Source organism: Rhinatrema bivittatum, chromosome 9 (assembly GCF_901001135.1).
Source record: "Rhinatrema bivittatum chromosome 9, aRhiBiv1.1, whole genome shotgun sequence".
Taxonomy (NCBI): Eukaryota; Metazoa; Chordata; class Amphibia; order Gymnophiona; family Rhinatrematidae; genus Rhinatrema; species Rhinatrema bivittatum.
Window position 1 is genome coordinate 95,928,372 of NC_042623.1, and position 21,491 is coordinate 95,949,862.

The window sequence follows — 21,491 nt, forward strand, 5'->3', positions numbered from 1 at the left end:
GTTATTTTCACAGATAGTTGTGGTGAGTCACGAGGCCGGGGCGATGGTGTTACATTTTTTGACGAGCTCCATTTCAGCAGTTTCACGCTGGAATTCTCCTTTGAAATTTCTCTGTAGGGGTATTTCTACCTTAAGGGGTTGGAGCTGCCAGTATGCAGGGATGGGCCACCACTCTGATGGTTTAGAAAATAAAAAGCTATGGAGGAGATTCTTGAGTACAGGTCCGATAACAACTTGGGAGCAGGCAGTCTCGGCGATTGCCACGTTTTAGGTTTGGATAGGAGCAAAACGGAAAGGAAGTTTTCACAATGTTGGGACTTGAAAAGGACATTCTTTGGCTAGGTAAAATCTTTTTTTCCATTAGAAAGTAAAGCCAATTGAAAGACCAAAGTATCAAATTCACAAATCAGAAAGTCAGAAGTGGGATTTGAACCCACGACTCCATCAGGAGTCCCAATCACAAATCACAGAGAAGAAAGAAGCACATTAGACCACTGAGCCATGGAGGCATCTGATTAAGTATTCTGAAATCCAGACTTATATATTATTTTTTCATTTAATGTTGCCTGGCAGTTTTCACCTCTCTCTCGACAGACATGCCTCGTAACATTCTTGACCATATGCAAGCCTACCTATTCCATAGTGGTGAGGAGCCTATCCTCAAAAGACATTTTGCTTTGCTTCTGGCTGACAACCTGAACTCCTAAACATATAACTGTGGATGTCATAGCGGTTTCGGAATTTCAAGAAATGTTTCAAATATTACGCATGAAATAAAATAGCAAACCCTAGTAACCACATGTGCAACCAAAGTACCTTTCAGAGATTAGAGCAGAAAGAATCATGCTCTGCATCTCTGGCTTGATCTCTCACCATCAGGTTGAGGTGCGATGTAAGCAATCGGGACTTAAGTATAAGAAAGCCTATATCTTTACAGCACAGGACGCTAAAAGTGGGCGTGTTGATCTCATTGCTGTGCTGCTCCAGGGCCTATATGGCTGGCATGATAGCAAAAGAAATAACGTTTCTAGAACTGACATTTCAGAGACACTCTCCACTTGAAACTAACCCGCTTGCGACCTCTACTTCCCTCACAGTTGATCCAGGTTTCTCAGTTAATGTTGATTCGTTCTGTTAGCTCTCCTTTCGTCTGCAACAGCAGAAGAGACCATGGAAGAGTCATGGCTGCTCACTGATATACAGCTGTGCTTCGGGGTGAATACTCTTTTGAATGAGATGGATAACATATATACGGAACAGAGAGAAGGCATTGGATTAGGCAGGAAGTGATGTCGACAGAGTGTTAATAGCCTTATAGAATAGCCTACTGACAACTGAAGTACGTACGAAAAAACATCATGAGCTGCTAACTGTTATTTTCACAGATAGTTGTGGTGAGTCACGAGGCCGGGGCGATGGTGTTACATTTTTTGACGAGCTCCATTTCAGCAGTTTCACGCTGGAATTCTCCTTTGAAATTTCTCTGTAGGGGTATTTCTACCTTAAGGGGTTGGAGCTGCCAGTATGCAGGGATGGGCCACCACTCTGATGGTTTAGAAAATAAAAAGCTATGGAGGAGATTCTTGAGTACAGGTCCGATAACAACTTGGGAGCAGGCAGTCTCGGCGATTGCCACGTTTTAGGTTTGGATAGGAGCAAAACGGAAAGGAAGTTTTCACAATGTTGGGACTTGAAAAGGACATTCTTTGGCTAGGTAAAATCTTTTTTTCCATTAGAAAGTAAAGCCGATTGAAAGACCAAAGTATCAAATTCACAAATCAGAAAGTCAGAAGTGGGATTTGAACCCACGACTCCATCAGGAGTCCCAATCACAAATCACAGAGAAGAAAGAAGCACTTTAGACCACTGAGCCATGGAGGCATCTGATTAAGTATTCTGAAATCCAGACTTATATATTATTTTTTCATTTAATGTTGCCTGGCAGTTTTCACCTCTCTCTCGACAGACATGCCTCGTAACATTCTTGACCATATGCAAGCCTACCTATTCCATAGTGGTGAGGAGCCTATCCTCAAAAGACATTTTGCTTTGCTTCTGGCTGACAACCTGAACTCCTAAACATATAACTGTGGATGTCATAGCGGTTTCGGAATTTCAAGAAATGTTTCAAATATTACGCATGAAATAAAATAGCAAACCCTAGTAACCACATGTGCAACCAAAGTACCTTTCAGAGATTAGAGCAGAAAGAATCATGCTCTGCATCTCTGGCTTGATCTCTCACCATCAGGTTGAGGTGCGATGTAAGCAATCGGGACTTAAGTATAAGAAAGCCTATATCTTTACAGCACAGGACGCTAAAAGTGGGCGTGTTGATCTCATTGCTGTGCTGCTCCAGGGCCTATATGGCTGGCATGATAGCAAAAGAAATAACGTTTCTAGAACTGACATTTCAGAGACACTCTCCACTTGAAACTAACCCGCTTGCGACCTCTACTTCCCTCACAGTTGATCCAGGTTTCTCAGTTAATGTTGATTCGTTCTGTTAGCTCTCCTTTCGTCTGCAACAGCAGAAGAGACCATGGAAGAGTCATGGCTGCTCACTGATATACAGCTGTGCTTCGGGGTGAATACTCTTTTGAATGAGATGGATAACATATATACGGAACAGAGAGAAGGCATTGGATTAGGCAGGAAGTGATGTCGACAGAGTGTTAATAGCCTTATAGAATAGCCTACTGACAACTGAAGTACGTACTGAAAAAACATCATGAGCTGCTAACTGTTATTTTCACAGATAGTTGTGGTGAGTCACGAGGCCGGGGCGATGGTGTTACATTTTTTGACGAGCTCCATTTCAGCAGTTTCACGCTGGAATTCTCCTTTGAAATTTCTCTGTAGGGGTATTTCTACCTTAAGGGGTTGGAGCTGCCAGTATGCAGGGATGGGCCACCACTCTGATGGTTTAGAAAATAAAAAGCTATGGAGGAGATTCTTGAGTACAGGTCCGATAACAACTTGGGAGCAGGCAGTCTCGGCGATTGCCACGTTTTAGGTTTGGATAGGAGCAAAACGGAAAGGAAGTTTTCACAATGTTGGGACTTGAAAAGGACATTCTTTGGCTAGGTAAAATCTTTTTTTCCATTAGAAAGTAAAGCCGATTGAAAGACCAAAGTATCAAATTCACAAATCAGAAAGTCAGAAGTGGGATTTGAACCCACGACTCCATCAGGAGTCCCAATCACAAATCACAGAGAAGAAAGAAGCACATTAGAACACTGAGCCATGGAGGCATCTGATTAAGTATTCTGAAATCCAGACTTATATATTATTTTTTCATTTAATGTTGCCTGGCAGTTTTCACCTCTCTCTCGACAGACATGCCTCGTAACATTCTTGACCATATGCAAGCCTACCTATTCCATAGTGGTGAGGAGCCTATCCTCAAAAGACATTTTGCTTTGCTTCTGGCTGACAACCTGAACTCCTAAACATATAACTGTGGATGTCATAGCGGTTTCGGAATTTCAAGAAATGTTTCAAATATTACGCATGAAATAAAATAGCAAACCCTAGTAACCACATGTGCAACCAAAGTACCTTTCAGAGATTAGAGCAGAAAGAATCATGCTCTGCATCTCTGGCTTGATCTCTCACCATCAGGTTGAGGTGCGATGTAAGCAATCGGGACTTAAGTATAAGAAAGCCTATATCTTTACAGCACAGGACGCTAAAAGTGGGCGTGTTGATCTCATTGCTGTGCTGCTCCAGGGCCTATATGGCTGGCATGATAGCAAAAGAAATAACGTTTCTAGAACTGACATTTCAGAGACACTCTCCACTTGAAACTAACCCGCTTGCGACCTCTACTTCCCTCACAGTTGATCCAGGTTTCTCAGTTAATGTTGATTCGTTCTGTTAGCTCTCCTTTCGTCTGCAACAGCAGAAGAGACCATGGAAGAGTCATGGCTGCTCACTGATATACAGCTGTGCTTCGGGGTGAATACTCTTTTGAATGAGATGGATAACATATATACGGAACAGAGAGAAGGCATTGGATTAGGCAGGAAGTGATGTCGACAGAGTGTTAATAGCCTTATAGAATAGCCTACTGACAACTGAAGTACGTATGAAAAAACATCATGAGCTGCTAACTGTTATTTTCACAGATAGTTGTGGTGAGTCACGAGGCCGGGGCGATGGTGTTACATTTTTTGACGAGCTCCATTTCAGCAGTTTCACGCTGGAATTCTCCTTTGAAATTTCTCTGTAGGGGTATTTCTACCTTAAGGGGTTGGAGCTGCCAGTATGCAGGGATGGGCCACCACTCTGATGGTTTAGAAAATAAAAAGCTTTGGAGGAGATTCTTGAGTACAGGTCCGATAACAACTTGGGAGCAGGCAGTCTCGGCGATTGCCACGTTTTAGGTTTGGATAGGAGCAAAACGGAAAGGAAGTTTTCACAATGTTGGGACTTGAAAAGGACATTCTTTGGCTAGGTAAAATCTTTTTTTCCATTAGAAAGTAAAGCCGATTGAAAGACCAAAGTATCAAATTCACAAATCAGAAAGTCAGAAGTGGGATTTGAACCCACGACTCCATCAGGAGTCCCAATCACAAATCACAGAGAAGAAAGAAGCACATTAGACCACTGAGCCATGGAGGCATCTGATTAAGTATTCTGAAATCCAGACTTATATATTATTTTTTCATTTAATGTTGCCTGGCAGTTTTCACCTCTCTCTCGACAGACATGCCTCGTAACATTCTTGACCATATGCAAGCCTACCTATTCCATAGTGGTGAGGAGCCTATCCTCAAAAGACATTTTGCTTTGCTTCTGGCTGACAACCTGAACTCCTAAACATATAACTGTGGATGTCATAGCGGTTTCGGAATTTCAAGAAATGTTTCAAATATTACGCATGAAATAAAATAGCAAACCCTAGTAACCACATGTGCAACCAAAGTACCTTTCAGAGATTAGAGCAGAAAGAATCATGCTCTGCATCTCTGGCTTGATCTCTCACCATCAGGTTGAGGTGCGATGTAAGCAATCGGGACTTAAGTATAAGAAAGCCTATATCTTTACAGCACAGGACGCTAAAAGTGGGCGTGTTGATCTCATTGCTGTGCTGCTCCAGGGCCTATATGGCTGGCATGATAGCAAAAGAAATAACGTTTCTAGAACTGACATTTCAGAGACACTCTCCACTTGAAACTAACCCGCTTGCGACCTCTACTTCCCTCACAGTTGATCCAGGTTTCTCAGTTAATGTTGATTCGTTCTGTTAGCTCTCCTTTCGTCTGCAACAGCAGAAGAGACCATGGAAGAGTCATGGCTGCTCACTGATATACAGCTGTGCTTCGGGGTGAATACTCTTTTGAATGAGATGGATAACATATATACGGAACAGAGAGAAGGCATTGGATTAGGCAGGAAGTGATGTCGACAGAGTGTTAATAGCCTTATAGAATAGCCTACTGACAACTGAAGTACGTATGAAAAAACATCATGAGCTGCTAACTGTTATTTTCACAGATAGTTGTGGTGAGTCACGAGGCCGGGGCGATGGTGTTACATTTTTTGACGAGCTCCATTTCAGCAGTTTCACGCTGGAATTCTCCTTTGAAATTTCTCTGTAGGGGTATTTCTACCTTAAGGGGTTGGAGCTGCCAGTATGCAGGGATGGGCCACCACTCTGATGGTTTAGAAAATAAAAAGCTATGGAGGAGATTCTTGAGTACAGGTCCGATAACAACTTGGGAGCAGGCAGTCTCGGCGATTGCCACGTTTTAGGTTTGGATAGGAGCAAAACGGAAAGGAAGTTTTCACAATGTTGGGACTTGAAAAGGACATTCTTTGGCTAGGTAAAATCTTTTTTTCCATTAGAAAGTAAAGCCGATTGAAAGACCAAAGTTTCAAATTCACAAATCAGAAAGTCAGAAGTGGGATTTGAACCCACGACTCCATCAGGAGTCCCAATCACAAATCACAGAGAAGAAAGAAGCACATTAGACCACTGAGCCATGGAGGCATCTGATCAAGTATTCTGAAATCCAGACTTATATATTATTTTTTCATTTAATGTTGCCTGGCAGTTTTCACCTCTCTCTCGACAGACATGCCTCGTAACATTCTTGACCATATGCAAGCCTACCTATTCCATAGTGGTGAGGAGCCTATCCTCAAAAGACATTTTGCTTTGCTTCTGGCTGACAACCTGAACTCCTAAACATATAACTGTGGATGTCATAGATACGGAACAGAGAGAAGGGATTGGATTAGGCAGGAAGTGATGTCGACAGAGTGTTAATAGCCTTATAGAATAGCCTACTGACAACTGAAGTACTTCCCTCACAGTTGATCCAGGTTTCTCAGTTAATGTTGATTCGTTCTGTTAGCTCTCCTTTCGTCTGCAACAGCAGAAGAGACCATGGAAGAGTCATGGCTGCTCACTGATATACAGCTGTGCTTCGGGGTGAATACTCTTTTGAATGAGATGGATAACATATATACGGAACAGAGAGAAGGCATTGGATTAGGCAGGAAGTGATGTCGACAGAGTGTTAATAGCCTTATAGAATAGCCTACTGACAACTGAAGTACGTATGAAAAAACATCATGAGCTGCTAACTGTTATTTTCACAGATAGTTGTGGTGAGTCACGAGGCCGGGGCGATGGTGTTACATTTTTTGACGAGCTCCATTTCAGCAGTTTCACGCTGGAATTCTCCTTTGAAATTTCTCTGTAGGGGTATTTCTACCTTAAGGGGTTGGAGCTGCCAGTATGCAGGGATGGGCCACCACTCTGATGGTTTAGAAAATAAAAAGCTATGGAGGAGATTCTTGAGTACAGGTCCGATAACAACTTGGGAGCAGGCAGTCTCGGCGATTGCCACGTTTTAGGTTTGGATAGGAGCAAAACGGAAAGGAAGTTTTCACAATGTTGGGACTTGAAAAGGACATTCTTTGGCTAGGTAAAATCTTTTTTTCCATTAGAAAGTAAAGCCAATTGAAAGACCAAAGGATCAAATTCACAAATCAGAAAGTCAGAAGTGGGATTTGAACCCACGACTCCATCAGGAGTCCCAATCACAAATCACAGAGAAGAAAGAAGCACATTAGACCACTGAGCCATGGAGGCATCTGATTAAGTATTCTGAAATCCAGACTTATATATTATTTTTTCATTTAATGTTGCCTGGCAGTTTTCACCTCTCTCTCGACAGACATGCCTCGTAACATTCTTGACCATATGCAAGCCTACCTATTCCATAGTGGTGAGGAGCCTATCCTCAAAAGACATTTTGCTTTGCTTCTGGCTGACAACCTGAACTCCTAAACATATAACTGTGGATGTCATAGCGGTTTCGGAATTTCAAGAAATGTTTCAAATATTACGCATGAAATAAAATAGCAAACCCTAGTAACCACATGTGCAACCAAAGTACCTTTCAGAGATTAGAGCAGAAAGAATCATGCTCTGCATCTCTGGCTTGATCTCTCACCATCAGGTTGAGGTGCGATGTAAGCAATCGGGACTTAAGTATAAGAAAGCCTATATCTTTACAGCACAGGACGCTAAAAGTGGGCGTGTTGATCTCATTGCTGTGCTGCTCCAGGGCCTATATGGCTGGCATGATAGCAAAAGAAATAACGTTTCTAGAACTGACATTTCAGAGACACTCTCCACTTGAAACTAACCCGCTTGCGACCTCTACTTCCCTCACAGTTGATCCAGGTTTCTCAGTTAATGTTGATTCGTTCTGTTAGCTCTCCTTTCGTCTGCAACAGCAGAAGAGACCATGGAAGAGTCATGGCTGCTCACTGATATACAGCTGTGCTTCGGGGTGAATACTCTTTTGAATGAGATGGATAACATATATACGGAACAGAGAGAAGGCATTGGATTAGGCAGGAAGTGATGTCGACAGAGTGTTAATAGCCTTATAGAATAGCCTACTGACAACTGAAGTACGTATGAAAAAACATCATGAGCTGCTAACTGTTATTTTCACAGATAGTTGTGGTGAGTCACGAGGCCGGGACGATGGTGTTACATTTTTTGACGAGCTCCATTTCAGCAGTTTCATGCTGGAATTCTCCTTTGAAATTTCTCTGTAGGGGTATTTCTACCTTAAGGGGTTGGAGCTGCCAGTATGCAGGGATGGGCCACCACTCTGATGGTTTAGAAAATAAAAAGCTATGGAGGAGATTCTTGAGTACAGGTCCGATAACAACTTGGGAGCAGGCAGTCTCGGCGATTGCCACGTTTTAGGTTTGGATAGGAGCAAAACGGAAAGGAAGTTTTCACAATGTTGGGACTTGAAAAGGACATTCTTTGGCTAGGTAAAATCTTTTTTTCCATTAGAAAGTAAAGCCGATTGAAAGACCAAAGTATCAAATTCACAAATCAGAAAGTCAGAAGTGGGATTTGAACCCACGACTCCATCAGGAGTCCCAATCACAAATCACAGAGAAGAAAGAAGCACATTAGACCACTGAGCCATGGAGGCATCTGATTAAGTATTCTGAAATCCAGACTTATATATTATTTTTTCATTTAATGTTGCCTGGCAGTTTTCACCTCTCTCTCGACAGACATGCCTCGTAACATTCTTGACCATATGCAAGCCTACCTATTCCATAGTGGTGAGGAGCCTATCCTCAAAAGACATTTTGCTTTGCTTCTGGCTGACAACCTGAACTCCTAAACATATAACTGTGGATGTCATAGCGGTTTCGGAATTTCAAGAAATGTTTCAAATATTACGCATGAAATAAAATAGCAAACCCTAGTAACCACATGTGCAACCAAAGTACCTTTCAGAGATTAGAGCAGAAAGAATCATGCTCTGCATCTCTGGCTTGATCTCTCACCATCAGGTTGAGGTGCGATGTAAGCAATCGGGACTTAAGTATAAGAAAGCCTATATCTTTACAGCACAGGACGCTAAAAGTGGGCGTGTTGATCTCATTGCTGTGCTGCTCCAGGGCCTATATGGCTGGCATGATAGCAAAAGAAATAACGTTTCTAGAACTGACATTTCAGAGACACTCTCCACTTGAAACTAACCCGCTTGCGACCTCTACTTCCCTCACAGTTGATCCAGGTTTCTCAGTTAATGTTGATTCGTTCTGTTAGCTCTCCTTTCGTCTGCAACAGCAGAAGAGACCATGGAAGAGTCATGGCTGCTCACTGATATACAGCTGTGCTTCGGGGTGAATACTCTTTTGAATGAGATGGATAACATATATACGGAACAGAGAGAAGGCATTGGATTAGGCAGGAAGTGATGTCGACAGAGTGTTAATAGCCTTATAGAATAGCCTACTGACAACTGAAGTACGTATGAAAAAACATCATGAGCTGCTAACTGTTATTTTCACAGATAGTTGTGGTGAGTCACGAGGCCGGGGCGATGGTGTTACATTTTTTGACGAGCTCCATTTCAGCAGTTTCACGCTGGAATTCTCCTTTGAAATTTCTCTGTAGGGGTATTTCTACCTTAAGGGGTTGGAGCTGCCAGTATGCAGGGATGGGCCACCACTCTGATGGTTTAGAAAATAAAAAGCTATGGAGGAGATTCTTGAGTACAGGTCCGATAACAACTTGGGAGCAGGCAGTCTCGGCGATTGCCACGTTTTAGGTTTGGATAGGAGCAAAACGGAAAGGAAGTTTTCACAATGTTGGGACTTGAAAAGGACATTCTTTGGCTAGGTAAAATCTTTTTTTCCATTAGAAAGTAAAGCCGATTGAAAGACCAAAGTATCAAATTCACAAATCAGAAAGTCAGAAGTGGGATTTGAACCCACGACTCCATCAGGAGTCCCAATCACAAATCACAGAGAAGAAAGAAGCACATTAGACCACTGAGCCATGGAGGCATCTGATTAAGTATTCTGAAATCCAGACTTATATATTATTTTTTCATTTAAGTATTTTTTCATTTAATGTTGCCTGGCAGTTTTCACCTCTCTCTCGACAGACATGCCTCGTAACATTCTTGACCATATGCAAGCCTACCTATTCCATAGTGGTGAGGAGCCTATCCTCAAAAGACATTTTGCTTTGCTTCTGGCTGACAACCTGAACTCCTAAACATATAACTGTGGATGTCATAGCGGTTTCGGAATTTCAAGAAATGTTTCAAATATTACGCATGAAATAAAATAGCAAACCCTAGTAACCACATGTGCAACCAAAGTACCTTTCAGAGATTAGAGCAGAAAGAATAATGCTCTGCATCTCTGGCTTGATCTCTCACCATCAGGTTGAGGTGCGATGTAAGCAATCGGGACTTAAGTATAAGAAAGCCTATATCTTTACAGCACAGGACGCTAAAAGTGGGCGTGTTGATCTCATTGCTGTGCTGCTCCAGGGCCTATATGGCTGGCATGATAGCAAAAGAAATAACGTTTCTAGAACTGACATTTCAGAGACACTCTCCACTTGAAACTAACCCTCTTGCGACCTCTACTTCCCTCACAGTTGATCCAGGTTTCTCAGTTAATGTTGATTCGTTCTGTTAGCTCTCCTTTCGTCTGCAACAGCAGAAGAGACCATGGAAGAGTCATGGCTGCTCACTGATATACAGCTGTGCTTCGGGGTGAATACTCTTTTGAATGAGATGGATAACATATATACGGAACAGAGAGAAGGCATTGGATTAGGCAGGAAGTGATGTCGACAGAGTGTTAATAGCCTTATAGAATAGCCTACTGACAACTGAAGTACGTATGAAAAAACATCATGAGCTGCTAACTGTTATTTTCACAGATAGTTGTGGTGAGTCACGAGGCCGGGGCGATGGTGTTACATTTTTTGACGAGCTCCATTTCAGCAGTTTCACGCTGGAATTCTCCTTTGAAATTTCTCTGTAGGGGTATTTCTACCTTAAGGGGTTGGAGCTGCCAGTATGCAGGGATGGGCCACCACTCTGATGGTTTAGAAAATAAAAAGCTATGGAGGAGATTCTTGAGTACAGGTCCGATAACAACTTGGGAGCAGGCAGTCTCGGCGATTGCCACGTTTTAGGTTTGGATAGGAGCAAAACGGAAAGGAAGTTTTCACAATGTTGGGACTTGAAAAGGACATTCTTTGGCTAGGTAAAATCTTTTTTTCCATTAGAAAGTAAAGCCAATTGAAAGACCAAAGGATCAAATTCACAAATCAGAAAGTCAGAAGTGGGATTTGAACCCACGACTCCATCAGGAGTCCCAATCACAAATCACAGAGAAGAAAGAAGCACATTAGACCACTGAGCCATGGAGGCATCTGATTAAGTATTCTGAAATCCAGACTTATATATTATTTTTTCATTTAATGTTGCCTGGCAGTTTTCACCTCTCTCTCGACAGACATGCCTCGTAACATTCTTTTTTTTCTGTTTAAACAATTTTTATTAAATTTTCAAGCAATTTATGGCAGTACATGACACAAAAAAACAATTATGAAACAAGTAGATACAGCCACTATTACAACATCATAGAAGCGTACATTCTTATTTCTGAGCCATAACATAGTATAGGCTGATGGCCGCCATAGATCGCTAGTCAAAGAAAAAAAAGAAAAGAAGAAAAAAGAAGAAAAAGAGAGATAAGAAAGGAAGAAAATACAAGAGAAGAGTAAAGCAGCAAAAGAGAAGAAGAAAAGAGGATATCCGAAGAGAAGAGAGATATTACCCATCAGAAGCTGACAGAGTAAAATAGCTAACATATTGCATCCCGAGAGAAAGTGTAATCTGCGTTCATAAGCAGGGTACAGAAGCACTTCCCATAGAATTTATGTAGACGTCTAACGGTTTCCACACTTGGGACCACTTACCAAGTCTACCGTATTTGAGAGCCATAGCTCGTTCATACTTAGAATACATACTAACCATGTTCCACCATAGCGGTTCAGACAACAGATCACTACGTTTCCAGTTTGACATAATAGTATGGTGGCCAATTAGCAGTAAAAAATCCAAAAGCTTACAATGTGGCAAGGATAGCATTAGTAAAGGATGTGCACCCCTAAGCACTACAAGGGGATAAGAGATAGGTATCTCTATTTCCAAGATGGACGAAATCCTTTCCCATATCCGTTTCCAAAAATTGAGGACAAAAGGACAATCGTATAGCATGTGTGATAAAGTAGCGTGCGGGCATGCACAGGACCAACACTTGTGCGAATCTAAAATACCAGCCCTATGCAGTTTCCATGGGGTCCAGTAAGCCCGGTGTAGGGCAAAAAAGGATGATTGTGTCAAACTGGAAGAAAGCGATATACGAGTGGAAATAGACCAAACATAGTTCCACATGGCGGGAGTTATGTCTACACCAAGGTCTGCGGCCCATGTTGATCTTAGAGAATCCTTTGCTGGAATAGAGAAACATATTATGGATTTGTATAACCGAGATGCCAAATGTCCTTGTTCAACATACTTTTGGTAACAATTCCACCAGTAGGATGGTCGAGCAGACCAATCGGTTCTTGGAGCAATATCATGTAGAGCAGCACGTAGTTGACAATAAGCAAATTGTTGAGAGCTGGGGAGCCCAAAGGTCTCACTTAGTTGAGAAAAAGGTATCACTTTGCCATCGCAGACCAAAGCAGAAAGTAACCAAATGCCTCTCGTTTGCCATATGCGCCAATTAAGTGTCTTGTTGTCGATGGTGAGAAGTGAATTGTTCCAGATGGAAGTATGGCGAGATAGCTTCCATCCCACAGAGGGCTTCGGGCGCAAATCATCGGCTTCCAGAAAGGCCCTATGCATGGATCTCAGAATATTATTAGCCATGTGAGACTTGTGCAGCGTCATACTAGGAAAACAATAAAGAGGGAAAGGAGCCAGAAGTTCCTGTTCAAGAAGTAACCAACGAGGGGTGGGTCTCTCCACATCATATTCAAAATAATAAGAACCTTGTTGTAACATAAACGCTAAATGATAAGAGTAGAAATCCGGAAAGTTCACTCCACCTTGATCCCTGATTCTCTTAAGTTTAATAAGAGCTATTCGGGGGGCTTTATTATTCCATAAAAATTTCGATAATAGTCTGTCCACCCGGTTATAGAAATCAGATGAAAAAAAAACCGGCAGCATACTTAAAATATAAGTAATTTTAGGAGCTAATATCATCTTGATGGTATCTAATCTACCCCACCAAGTAAGGTGAAGGGGAGACCATCTTGTCATAAGATCTTGTAGGGAGTGTAATATAGTCAATTCACTGTGTAGTACCGTCTCTTGTGGGTCCATATAAAAATAGACTCCTAGATATTTAAGTTTCGAGGATTTCGTTTGCACTGGTAGACTCGTATAATCCAAGGTGGAGGCCAAAAAATTAAGCGGAAGTAATTCCGTTTTATGCCAATTAACTTTGTATCCCGATAGGGACGAATAAGTGGAGATTAGGTCAAAAAGGTGAGGGAGTGAACTTTCCGGATCCCGTAGAAATAACAGTACATCATCTGCATATGCTGAGAGTTTGAATTCATTAGAGCCAACTGTTATACCAGGAATAACATTAGATTGTCTAATAGCTAGAAGTAGTGGTTCCAAAGCCAGGTTGAAGAGTAACGGCGACAGGGGGCAACCCTGCCTCGTACCCCTATGAAGGGAGAAAATGGGAGATCTTTGCTGATTGAGGTAAAGATAAGCTTGTGGGGCGGTATACAAATATTTAATCCAGTTTAAAAACATGGGACCTATACCAAACCAATGCAAAGCAGCAAATAAAAAAGGCCACTCGACACGATCAAAGGCTTTCTCTGCGTCTAATGAGACCGCCACCGCGGGGGTAGCGGAGGAGAAAGCCAGGTGCTGGATATGAAAAAAAAAGCCTAGTGTTATTGGAGATCAGGCGATCTTTAATAAAACCTGATTGGTCGGGATCTACCAAAAGGCCCATAAACTTAGATAGCCTAGTAGCCAGTATTTTCGTGAATATTTTATAATCCATATTTAAGAGAGAAATGGGACGGTAATTTGCTAAATTGGTATCATCTCTTCCCGGCTTTGGAAGCACCACAACACAGGCTTGAGAAAAAGGAGTAGCAGACGTCTCATTAAGGAGGAAAAGCAGAAAAATAATCAAAGAGATGCGGAGTAAGAATGTCCTGGAAGGATTGGTAAAAATCTGCAGTAAACCCGTCGGGGCCAGGCGCCTTTCTTGGGGCCAGGGAGTGAATGGCGGATACAATCTCCGTAGCAGTAATAGGCAATCCAATTGTTCCATTTGTACCGGAGTTAAAGTGGAATGGCCAAGATGGAGAAGAAGGCTTGAAACATATCAGCTGTCGGAGTAACTTCAGATTGATATAGAGTGGCATAAAAGTCGCTGAAAGTTTGTAGAATATCAGAGTCCTGCGTTAGGGGAGTGTGAGACGGAGAAAGGATCTTGGTAATACGTTTGTTTTCTGACTTCTTCTTTAGGTAAGAAGCTAAGAGATGACCGCATTTGTTATTTCCAGCGTAGTATTGTGCCTTGGAATGAGAGATGTGCAATTGAACTTGAGAGCTAAGCAATCGGTTATACTGGTACCTTGCTTGGATTAAAGCCGTAAGAGTAGTTGCTGTTGAGAGTCGGATATGTTCCGATTCCAAAGAAGCCACCCGTCGCTGAAGGGAGTGCAACTCAGCTTTAAGCCGTTTGGATCGCCGAATAGAAAAACTGATGATGCCTCCCCTAATCGTTGCTTTAAATGCCTCCCAGATGGTAGCAGCAGACACATCGTGAGTAGAATTAAGATGAAAATATTCCTTTATCTGCTGCTCCATTAGAGGTTTGAATTCCGGATCCTCCAGGAGAGCTGAATTGAAGCGCCATTGCCTGTGAACCAGTGCAGGGTAAGTTAAATCACAAGTTAAGGAGACTGCCGCCATGATCAGAGACGAGGATGGAATGAATAGTGACATCCATAATCCGAGGCATGAGAGATTTATTTAGTAGAAAAAAGTCTATACGTGAGTACGAAGAGTGAGGCGGTGAGAAGAAAGTGAAATCTCTTCCAGTAGGATTGAGCAGACGCCAAGGTTCCACAAGTCCATAAGTGGAAAGAAGATGTTGTAGAGTCTTAGTTGCTTTAGAAGCAGAAGATCGCACCTCTGATTGCCTATCTAATATAGGGTCCATAGGCTGATTGAAATCACCACCTATTATGTATGGAACTGCAGCAACCTTTAATAGGTTACCAAAAACATCTTGAAAAAAATGTGGGTCATCAAGATTAGGAGCATATATGTTCAGAAGAATAAATTCCTCATCTTGTATGGTGAGACGGATAAGATTCCAGCGACTGTTTGGGTCCGATAGTTGCTCAGAGACCGAGATTGCCAATTTCTTATTAATAAGAATAGCGGTGCCCCCGTTTTTTCTTAACAGCAGGACTGTAGTAGACGTGTCCTACCCACTGCTGCTTAAGTTTAAGCAGCAGTGGGTAGCCGATAAGTGTGTCTCTTGCAACAGAGCAATGTCCGTTTTTAACGATTGCAGATATGTAAGAATTTTCCGCCGCTTGATTGGGTGTGAGAACCGTTGACATTTAAAGATACTATTTTGAATGAGGAGATAGTAGTCGCCATCATAGATGATAAAATGTAGAAAGACCATGAGTGTCCTCATAATAGCCTCTCGGGTGCAGGTAACAGGCCTCTTGTAGGAACAGAAAGTGATATCCTCTTAAAGAAAAAAGATATAGAAACGAAGAAAAAAATAAGGAGTAAAAACAAAGCAGAACGATGTCCCATTTCTACTGGATAAAGGGACCTCAGAGCAATACAATAGGGGACAGTGTTAATATACACTGTCCTTGGAAAAGAGAAAATGAGCCTCAAGGCAGGCCAAAAAACAGCCCACTGCCCTCGCTCCTTTAGGAACATGAAGCAGGTACGTCGCTATGTACCTAACCGGAACCATGTAAAAAGAAAAATAAGGGCAGTCAAATATAGTAGACAGAACAATAAGCAAACAAATCCCAGCAATTGAGAATATTTGACCAGTCTGAATGGTGACCCTCTGGTCGGACACACCAATACACCAGCCAACTGGAAGAAAAACAACAGGCTGTATCAAAGCGTTCAGGTTACCATTGAAGACGCAGCATCACAAGCGGTTAGAAAAACATCCAATTCCTGAGGATCTTGAAAGATCTTAGTACGATTATTATGGGTAACCCTCATTTGGGCCGGGTAGAGAAGTCCATATCTCGCTCCCACCGCTTGTAAACGCGGTCGCATGCCCAATAAAAGTTTGCGTCTAGCCGCAGTAGTTTTGGCAAGGTCCGGAATAAACAAAATATTGGAGCCTTGATAAGTTATAGGAGCGGTAGTCCGAGCCGCATTGAAGATTTGGAGGACCCTGGGGATATCTCAAAACTTTGAAATGATAGGCCTAGGATATTAGAATTTGTGAGAGGCCTAGAAGGAATGCGATGGGCGCGTTCCAATTCCAAGGGGGGTTCGAAAGATATTTTTAAACACGCTGGTATTAGTGCCTCCAAAAACGCAAGTAGAATCATTACCTTCCTGACCCTCCAGTATCCCCAGGATCCGTATGTTGTTGCGGCGGGGTTCCTATTAGAAAGATCTTCAACTTCACTCTTAAGCTGCGCCACATCTTTTGCTAGGCGGGGGAGTGACGCAGTGAGTGGTGAAGAGAAGGAGAGAAGATACCTGCGTTTCTGTATCGTCGAGCCGTGTTTTAAACCCATCCATGCGAGTTGATAAGGTTTGTAAGGCAGAGCGTACAGCGGTAGTGGTTTCTATGTTGAGTTGGAGCATGTCCTTTAATTGTTTTAGCTCCGCTAGTACCAAGTCCGCCGACGCCATATTCTTTACAGCGTTTACCTTGTCCGGAGTTGGAGGATCCTGTTTCTGGCGCTTTGTGCCACCAGTGGAGGCGAAAGCGGCTTCGATTTTCCCCGTTTTGCTCGCAGCCATGATTAGTATAAAACAAAGCCTTATTGCACCAAAAAAATAATGGGTGGGTTTGTCCAAAATATGAAAAATGGAGCGAGGGAGCTCGGAGCTCTAGCAGTGGGCGGCCATTTGTGCGCTGCTCGAGAGCGCCCCTCGCCTCGTAACATTCTTGACCTTATGCAAGCCTACCTATTCCATAGTGGTGAGGAGCCTATCCTCAAAAGACATTTTGCTTTGCTTCTGGCTGACAACCTGAACTCCTAAACATATAACTGTGGATGTCATAGCGGTTTCGGTATTTGAAGAAATGTTTCAAATATTACGCATGAAATAAAATAGCAAACCCTAGTAACCACATGTGCAACCAACGTACCTTCCAGAGATTAGAGCAGAAAGAATCATTGCTCTGCATCTCTGGCTTGCTCTCTCACCATCAGGTTGAGGTGCGATGTAAGCAATCGGGACTTAAGTATAAGAAAGCCTATATCTTTACAGCACAGGACGCTAAAAGTGGGCGTGTTTGATCTCATTAGGGATGTGAATCGTTTTTCAACGATCAAAATTATCGTCCGATAATGTTAATATCGTCTTAAATCGTTCTATTGTATTATGCAAGCCTACCTATTCCATAGTGGTGAGGAGCCTATCCTCAAAAGACACTAACAGAAAATGATACAAATTGACACTTTCCAGGTCAGTAAAGGTCAGTTAGGAATGAATATGTGTTCCTATTGGCTGGCTGCCCTCTTATCTATTGATGTTACCAAGGTTCCCACTGAGGTAATGGTTGGGGGGATGTGAAATGGAAACAGTTGGAAGCTTGACAAAAAAAGTAACGTGATGATCATCACTCATGTGACTAGAACTTGTTTGTTTATTATTTTTGTTATTTTTGTCAGGAAGCTCCCCCTTGTCTGTGAAGCCAGCCTCTCACTAGTAATGCAGGGAAGGAGCTGTCTCACCCTTCACCATCCTCCCCACCCCCCTCACCCACACACCATTCACTGGCTGGGACATGGGGAGGGGAGGAGTGAGGGTCAGGGAAGCTCCCCCCTGCCTGTGAAGTCAGCCTCTCACTAGTAATGCAGGGAAGGAGCTGTCTCACCGTTCACCATCCTCCCCCCCCCCCCTCACCCACACACCATTCACTGGCTGGGACATGGGGGAGGGGAGGAGTGAGGGTTAGGCAGCTCCCTCCTGTCTGTGAAGCCAGCCTCTCACTAGTAATGCAGGGAAGGAGCTGTCTCACCCTTCACCATCCTCCCCCCCCTCACCCATACACCATTCACTGGCTGGGACATGGGGAGGGGAGGATGTGAGAGGTCAGGAAGCTCCCCCCTGTCTGTGAAGGCCAACCTCTCACTAGTAATGCAGGGAAGGAGCTGTCTCACCCTTCACCATCCTCCCCCCCCCCCCCTCACCCACCCCACCATTCACTGGCTGGAACATGGGGAGGGGAGGAGTGAGGTTCAGGAAGCTCCCCCCTGTCTGTGAAGCCAAGCCTCTCACTAGTAATGCAGGGAAGGAGCTGTTTCAGCCTCACCATCCTCCCCCCCCCCCTCACCCACACACCATTCACTGGCTGGGACATGGGGAGGGGAGGAGTGAGGGTCAGGAAGCTCCCCCCCTGTCTGTGAAGCCAGCCTCTCACTAGTAATGCAAGGAAGGAGCTGTCTCACCCTTCACCATCCTCCCCCCCCCTCACCCACACACCATTCACTGGCTGGGACATGGGGAGGGGAGGAGTGAGGGTCAGGATGCTCCCCCCTGTCTGTGAAGCCAGCCTCTCCCTAGTAATGCCAGGGAAGGAGCTGTTTCAGCCTCACCATCCTCCCCCCCCCCCCCTCACCCACACACCATTCACTGGCCGGGACATGGGGAGGGGAGGAGTGAGGGTCAGGAAGCTCCCCCCTGTCTGTGAAGCCAGCCTCTCACTAGTAATGCAGGCGGGATAGGGCACTGCATGCAGGAAGATCACAAACACCCCTGGTGTCAGGGTTAGGGCACTGTGTGCAGGAAGATCACAACACTCCTGGTATAGGAGAGGGCACTGTGTGCAGGAAGATCACAACACCCCTGGTGTCAGGGTTAGGGCACTGTGTGCAGGAAGATCACAACACTCCTGGTATAGGATAGGGCACTGTGTGCAGGAAGATCACAACAACCCCTGGTGTCAGGGTTAGGGCAACTGTGTGCAGGAAGATCACAAACGCTCCTGGTATTAATAGGGATAGGGCACTGTGTGCAGGGAAGATCACAACACTCCTGGTATAGGATAGGGCACTGTGTGCAGGAAGATCACAACACCCCCTGGTGTCAGGGTTAGGGCACTGTGTGGCAGGAAGATCACAACGCTCCTGGTATTAATAGGGATAGGGCACTGTGTGCAGGAAGATCACAACACTCCTGGTATAATAGGGATAGGGCACTGTGTGCAGGAAGATCACAACACCCCTGGTATTAATAGGGATAGGGCACTGTGTGCAAGAAGATCACAACACTCCTGGTATTAATAGGGATAGGGCACTGTGTGCAGGAAGATCACAACGCTCCTGGTATTAATAGGGATAGGGCACTGTGTGCAGGAAGATCACAACGCTCCTGGTATTAATAGGGATAGGGCACTGTGTGCAGGAAGATCACAACGCTCTGGTATTAATAGGGATAGGGCACTGTGTGCAGGAAGATCACAAACACCCCTGGTGCCAGGGATAGGGCACTGTATACATGAAGATCACAACACCCCTGGTGCCATGGTTAGGGCACTGTTGCAGGAAGATCACAACACTCCTGTATCAGGGTTAGGGCACAAGTTCTAGTCACATTGACTGATCACATTACTTTTTTTTGTCAAGCTACCAACTGTTTCCATTTCCCATCCCCCATATACTGTCAGTGGGAACCTTGGTAACATGAATAAATAAGAGGGCAGCCAATAGGAATACATATTCATTCCTAAACTGACCTTAACTGACCTGAAAAGTGTCAAATTGTATCATTTTCAGTTAGTGCGCACTAACTCAAGTTAGTGCGCACTAATCGGAAAAAACGATTTTTAACGATTTTTTAACTAAAAAATCATGCCAAACACGATTTTCTTCTCCTGACAAACGATTTCGATCGTTAAGACGATAGGGCACACGATTCACATCCCTAATTTGTACCGCTAATCCAGTTATATTATGTACTCCTCCCATGATGTGAAGTTAGAAAGTTATTATGGTTTCTCTCCACTCTCGCTTTACTTCATTCCTTTATCTCTTCCTTTCTTTTTACTCGCTCCCTGCCCATTTCTTCTTCCCCTTTTCTCGCCTGCTCCCCTCACCCCGTTCCCCGTTCAATGTAATTTTCCTTTCTTTTTGTTAATTGTAAACCGGCATCATGTGTTCTACGAATGTCAGTATATTAAAAGTTCATAAATAAATAAATAAAAATTTGAATAAATAGCAATTAGGGTTGATATATTTTTACACACACTTGTGAGATCAAAAGAACGTCATAATAGTACAAATGTTTTTTTTTAATTTTCTCTTTATTAAATTTTTCAAATGTTACAAGATTAGTAAACATTCAAAGAAAATTAGTGACATACAGTTCAATTATATCAACCACTTAACATAATAAGAAATAAAGTACTACTGTCTCACTATTATTTAGCCCTTTATAAGCCGGGGAGATCCTCACAGGAGATGTTATGTTAGGAAATTGATTATTATTTACCACCTCAACAATAAGAAAGCATTAGGTTGGAGATGGATAATATTACATTATATTGAACAATTCTATTATTCAGAAATTTTTTTAACTGTTGTGGTTGGAAGAAAGTATAAGATATATCTCGAAATTTTATGAGACATTTACAGGGAAACTTTAAAAGAAATTGGGCTCCCATTTGGATCACCCCCTCTCTTAATTCAAGAAACTGTTTCCTCCTGGTCTGTGTCTCCTTTGCATTATCTGGGAAAATTAATACTTTGAATCCACAAAATAATTCCGATTTATTTCTAAAATATTGCCCAAGGACCCAGTCCCTATCGGAATCTAGCAAAAAAGTAATTATTAATGTTGCTGGCTGGGCTTCTTCCTCCATCGATGACTCCAAGATCGCTGATATGTTCAAAGGAGATAATTGTTGCATTGCATTGCCTTCTATTTGAATCTTTTTCCTTATAGGGAGATAGTAAGTTTTTGATAATGGGGGAAGGGCTATTGGAAGTATTTTCGAAGTCTCTAGGGCAAACTTTGTCCACATTTCTGTTGGTGATACCGACATTTTTTGGGGAAATTGATCAGTCTCAAATTTTTACTTCTTTGTTGATTTTCCATAATTTCTAATTTCCTCAGTATATACAAGTTATCTTTAATCATGCCTTGATTTAACTTTTTTATTTCCCCCATTTCAGATTTTAATTGTGTTACTTCCCTTTTGTTATCTGTAATTTTTTCTTTTGTTTTTTGCAACTGTAATTCAGTCTGTCCAATTTTTCTCACAATGGGTTGAAATTGTGCAATCATATTGTTGTTCATTGCTTTGATTGACATCCATATTGATTCAAGAGAGAAAGTTTCTGGCCTTACCAGTGTTGTTAATTCGGGACATAAATCCTGCAGATCTTCCTCTCT